The sequence below is a fragment of the Thermobia domestica genome, chromosome 9 (genome assembly GCF_964235325.1).
Source record: "Thermobia domestica chromosome 9, izTheDome1.hap1.1, whole genome shotgun sequence".
Taxonomy (NCBI): domain Eukaryota; kingdom Metazoa; phylum Arthropoda; class Insecta; order Zygentoma; family Lepismatidae; genus Thermobia; species Thermobia domestica.
The window spans coordinates 15,813,535-15,820,154 of NC_137462.1; positions in this window are offsets into that span (position 1 = coordinate 15,813,535).

Below are 6,620 nucleotides of genomic sequence, written 5' to 3' on the forward strand. Positions count from 1 at the left end.
GTTCTACATTTAGTAATAGGTAACTAACTCCTACGCGTTACAAAAGAACTGACTATCGATGTCAAAGGTGAAATATTAAAATATTAAAACGAAAATAACTCGTAAACAGAGCGACGGATAAATTTGTAATACTAAACAGAAAAAAGGGAAAAAATAGATTTTAGTAACTTATTTACTTTTGTATTAACGTAAAATGCCATTTTAAAGAGCTCACAATTGGTATACCTTTTTTGGGCTATTCAAATAAATGAAAAAAATTATATCAAGCAGAAACAGCAAAGATACGACATTTTAACTAGCAGGGAATTTTACATCATTCTGTACTCTTTAAACAAACGATGGGATATTTTTGAGTAAAGTTTTACCCGAACCAGAAGAAAAGCGAGACCATTTTAAATAGCTGAGCATTCTTTAACTACTAACTAGAAAAAGCGAAAAAGGTCTATTTTAAATAGTTCAGAATGTATGTTCTTATGTACTTTCCCAATAAACCAGAAGAAACGAGGAAATGCCATTTTAACTAGCTCAGAATTTCCACAGTTTTTAGCTATTTAAATAAACGAAGGACTAAATTTGACTGGGTTATTTAATTTTGTAACAACCAGAAAAACATCAGGAACTTTTCTACTAGCTGAGCATTTTAACAACTTTGTACTATTTAATCAAACGATGGGATAAATTTGTACAAACGAGAAGAAAAAGCGAAAAATGTCATATTTGCTAACTGAGAATATTATAACGTTTGTATTATTTAAACAAACGAGGGCATAAATTTGGGTGGAATATTTACTTTTGTACCAACCAGAAAAAAACGAAGAAGGGCCATTGTAACTAGCTGAGTGTTTTATACCTTTTTGTACTTTTTCGGCAAACAACAAAATAAATTTGAGTGACTTTTCAATTTTGTACCAATGAGGAATTCCATTTTAATTGAAGCAGAATGTATTTACCTTTTTTGTACTAACCTAAAAAATGCAAAGACGCTCCATTTTAACTATCAGAGAACTTTATACCTCCTTGTGCTATTTATATAAACGAAGAAATGTATTTTTGTGGTCTATTCAATTTTGTACCAACGAGAAATGCCATTTTAACTAGCTAAAAATTTCTAGACCATTTTGTACTATTTAAAGAAACTAAGGGTAAATTTGAGATTTCTCTTCAATTTTGTATCAAAGAGAAATGCCATTTTAAGTAGCTAAGAATTTTTTTTATCATTTTGCACTTCTCAAATAAACGAGAGAATAAATTTGAGTGGGATATTTAATTTCCTAGAAACCAGAAAAACACTTGAAGAAGGATCATGTTAATTAGCAGACTATTTTAAACCTTTTTTACTATTTAAATAAATAAAGTGATAAATTTGTACTTAAAGGAAAAGCAAGAAAGGACTCAGAATTTATGTACATTAGTACCACTCCAATAAATGAAAGAATAAATTTAGGTTTATACATTTTATGCCCGCGAGAAAAAATGAACGTCGATTTTAACTAGATTAGTGATTTTTAATCATTTTTAATATTTAAGTAAACAAAGGAATAAATTTGTACTAACCAGAAAAAACGAAAAGGGACCATCTTATTGGCACCAAAGCTCTATATCATTTAGTACTATACAATTCCAAGGGATAAATTTTTACTGAGTTTCTCGTTTTTTCTAGCAAGAAAGAAAATTTTAACTAACTCAGAATTTCATATCATTTTGTACTACTCAAAAAACCGAAGAAATAAATGTGGATGCAGTATTTAGTTTTACACTAACCACAAAAAGTGAACAATGTTTAAAATTTGAGTGGATTACTTCCTCTTGTACCAATTTTTTAAAGTGACGGCCTATTAAACTTTGGTATTATTCAAATAAAGGGAGGAATAAATTTGTAGTTGCCAGAAAAGCCGAAGATGGATCATTTTAACTAACTCAGCATTTTAACTTTTGGTGTTAATCAAATAATCAAAGTAATAAATATGAATGGTCGATTTTAGTTTTGTACCAATCAAATAAAAGCAAAGCAGATCTATTTTAACAAGCTCAGCATTTTATACTTTTCTGTGAGATTTGAAAAAATGAGTAAATGAATTCGGATGCCCTATTTCCTTCTGCACCAACGAGAAAAACTGTGAAGAAGAACCATTTTTAATTGGCTTACAAGTAAACCTTAGGTTTGGGTGAATCGAGTTGCTGACTGAGACACATATGAGAAATTAGTACTAAATGTGGTCAATATTTCAGTGAAGTTGTAGGCGCGAAGCTCCAGGGGTTTAGGAGACACAGCTACCAGAACATCACATGGAAATACAGAATAGTCTTCATACAGTTGGAGGTAAAAGCCCTGTAAGACCTCTTGTAACGACAAAAGGTGAATAACAAATATATGGGTACATATTACGACTAGGAGGAAGTCATATAGTAAAGGTGTACCTGACGGCGGCCATTTTGAATTAAGGTTAAGTTTTTAAAATAGGAATAGGGTCATATAATACATGATTTAAGGCGAAAATGTAATCAAAAAAAGAATGGTGACGTTAATTTTGATTTACGCGCAATTGTAAAAAGTTACAGGGAAATTAAATATTGATGCAGCATATGTATTAGTCCTTTACCCCACCTTGTAAATTTTGTGTTAATGATAATAATTAAATAAAAAGCGGGTGGATAAATATTAGGTCTATGGTAAGAGTTGCCTTTATGGCGGCCATGTTGAAATCCGCCATGTTGAATCAGACAAAACCTTTAAACAAAACGTATAACATGGACATCTTATTAATAGCAAATTTTACCATAAATCCAACGGTATAACCATTTTTGCTTTATCATTAACTACAACAAAATACTTTGGTTTGTGTAATATTTACCTGTACCTTGGGCAGAAAGTACTCATACATATGCACTATACTTAGTAGAATGTTCATTTCATATTAACAAAAGAAGAATGTTTTTAATATATGTAAGTGATTATTATGGCATAGTTGATGATATGGACATGTTTGATGGTTACCTAGTCAGTTAGTTTGTGTACTTAACAGTTTTAAGAAAAGGATATTATAATTTATATCAAATAATAAACCAGTTTAACATCGTTTATAGACGTTGTCAGTTTTATTAAAAAGGTGAGATTAATGATATTTAAATATCGAAGCTAATATTTTTATGCCAAAGAATTACTACCACTTCGGATTTTTATCTCAGCAAACGAACCAGGTTTACGACTATCTTTTTGATAAGTCGTTGTAAAAATTTGGTTTACCTCACCCGGGACTTTGTAAATTCAATTCCCGAAGAAGAGTAAGGCTGAATTTACTTTCATATTACAGTTAATGAATACGAACTTAACTATATTGCGAAGTGGTAAGGTAATCATAAGAAAAATGGACAACGAAACAATGCAGCAGGAATCAAATACTAGTGACAGCGATGAGACTAGTGTAACACCAGGATTGGCATCGGAAGATATCTTGTTAGCTTTACAGCGACAAATAATGCAGATGTCTACCGAGATAAAGCAGACCATGGAACAGAAGTTCAACGAAGCTCACAAACAAAATGAAGAATTAAAGCAGACCATGGAACAGAAATTCAACGAATCTAACAAGACCATGGAACATAAGATAGAACTGAAGTTTGACGAAGCTAACAAGCAATATGAAGAATTAAGTAGACGGATAGAACAGAAATCAGATGAAACGAAACAGACAATTGTCCAGGTGGTGAACGACATTTCCTCCCAGTTCGAGGAAAAGTTAAAAAGGATATCCGATGATTGTCAAGAAAAGCACAATCAACAAAATCAAGAAATTAGTGCTGTAAAAAAGATTTAGAAGTAATAGAATCTTCCATTAAACAGCAAAAGATCCAGGTCAGCAACAACTCTAATAACATACGTGTAAATACCCAGTTCTTAGCTACTATTCAGGAAGAGATTAGAACGTTACTGGCTAAAGACAACATTTACCGTAATAACTTGGGTAGTGATCGCTTTGAGTTGCCCCACTCACCAGAGATGAACTCGCCTTCGCCCGGATCTGATGAGGATATTATACTAGAAGAAAGTTGTCCGAAGAGCACTGATGAGCGAAACGTAGATGGTGCGACGACACAGCACGTCACGGATAGGAACTATCACTCAACAAGAACAAGGAATGAGAAAAAGAAGGTAAAATTAAGTGTTAAAATGAGTGAAATTAGAGCTATGAGCAAATTCAGTGGTAAGTGTAATGAGAATGCTACTTCTTTCTTAGAGAAATTCCAAGACGAATGCAATATAATGTCTATCGATCGATCACAATATATGAAATTAATACCCCATGTATTACTCCCACCTTGTTCCTTATGGTTTAAAGCAATACGTGATCACATTAGTACCTATGAGGAATTCAAAGCGGCATTGATCGCAAATTATGAAAATGACTTTTTGCTGGCAAATAGAGATGCCACCCTTAGAAATCAACACTTCAATCCTCGATTGCACAAATCTCTTGTAGAGTTTGTTGTAAATGTCTACAACGAATTAAAGGTCGTTAATCCTTTGCAATCGGAATCGAGAATAATAGCATCGATTCGAAATTTGCTTCCATTTAAACTGCAACAGATCTTAATTTCCACACAGTGTATGAGTTTCAGCCATTTATTGATGCTTGTCCAATGCTACGAAACTCAATACCATGCCATGAATTCACAATCAGGAATGGGTAAAAATAAGAATAATTCAGATCATTTGGTGCCTGTTCGGAATTTAAATATACGAAGTATGAATAATACAGAACCTAACCTAAGCCGAGTATACTCTAGCAATCCAAATGAGCAAATTAGACAAGGTTATGTAGGGAATCCGCTTAACCTAACTAATCATGGTAATTATGATGTCAGATCACTCAACAGCAGTAGATATAAAAATAATCGAAGTACTGAGCGAAATTCCAGAAATGCAGCGAACTACGTAGATAGACGTAATTGGAGATCAAGAGATGGGACTTCATACCAAAGTCAGAATCACGATGAAAGACATGTACAACACAATGTAGAACCTAATCATGATAGCGCAGTACAGTGTACTTTATTAGAACCGTATGCAAGTTCGAATGTAACCTGATTACCGTTACTGAAATTAGGTTAAATTCATGTTAGTTGTAGATTCTTGTAAATTTTCATTTTAAGTTTATGTGTTAATATCAATAATGAAAACGATTCTTAAAAATACTTGAAATGCTTAAATAGAGTTTTAAGTAGACTGGAAAATTAATTTTCAAATGATTTTTATTCTTTCTTGTTAGTATGAGGAATTATAATTCGATTTATAATCAATTAAAAGCAAGATTATGTTAAAAAGAAGCTCTATTCTATAAAATCAATTATCCAACGACTACCTTGAAAGAAATTCTTCTGTATTATAACATCTTAGTGCTACTATGTATACCTTTAAATGCAACATCCGACTTATGTGTTATTTAATGCGCTCGTAAAGATGAATATTATTTGTAACCCACGTTTGTCCTTTACATTTTTCGAAATCGCACCCGTCGACGATTAATTAAATAAGCGACGATATTTTAATAAGGAAATATATTAATAATATAGTGGATAATAATAAAATAAATATAATTAATGTAATTAAAGATAAATATTGATGAAATGAAAGAATTGTTACGAATGTATTTATATATATATGTATATGTGAAAAATAATGAATAGATATACAAGGTGCGATCAAAATATGATGGACATATATAATATAAGAACACTAATGTAAACGGACCAGTGGTTCTTGAAGATAAAAGCCAAGCCTACTCACGACTTTTATATTCAGTCCCTTTGTCGAGCGACATTTTTATACAACAAAATACTTTGGTTTGTGTAATATTTACCTGTACCTTGGGCAGAAAGTACTCATACATATGCACTATACTTAGTAGAATGTTCATTTCATATTAACAAAAGAAGAATGTTTTTAATATATGTAAGTGATTATTATGGCATAGTTGATGATATGGACATGTTTGATGGTTACCTAGTCAGAGAGTTTGTGTACTTAACAGTTTTAAGAAAAGGATATTATAATTTATATCAAATAATAAACCAGTTTAACATTGTTTATAGACGTTGTCAGTTTTATTAAAAAGGTGAGATTAATGATATTTAAATATCGAAGCTAATATTTTTATGCCAAAGAATTACTACCACTTCGGATTTTTATCTCAGCAAACGAACCAGGTTTACGACTATCTTTTTGATAAGTCGTTATATAACCAGCATTTGTTATCGCATAAACTAGTTGCTAATTTAAGGAAAAATGATATAGCATAGACCTCATATTTATCCACCTGCTTTTTATTTAATTATTATCATTAGCATAAAATTTACGAGGTGGGGTGAAGGACTAATACATATGCTGCATCAATATTTAATTTCCCTGTAACTTTTTACCAATTGCGCGTAAATCAAAATTAACGTCACTATTGTTCTTCTGATGAAATTTGCGCCTTAAATCATGTATCACATGTCACTTTTCCTATGTTAAAACCTGTATTGCTCCTCTTTTTCATACGCTGAATCACATGTTGCCATTGTCGTATTACACAAACACGTGACGCTACGCAGAGGAATGATCATCGGACTACAGATTGCTG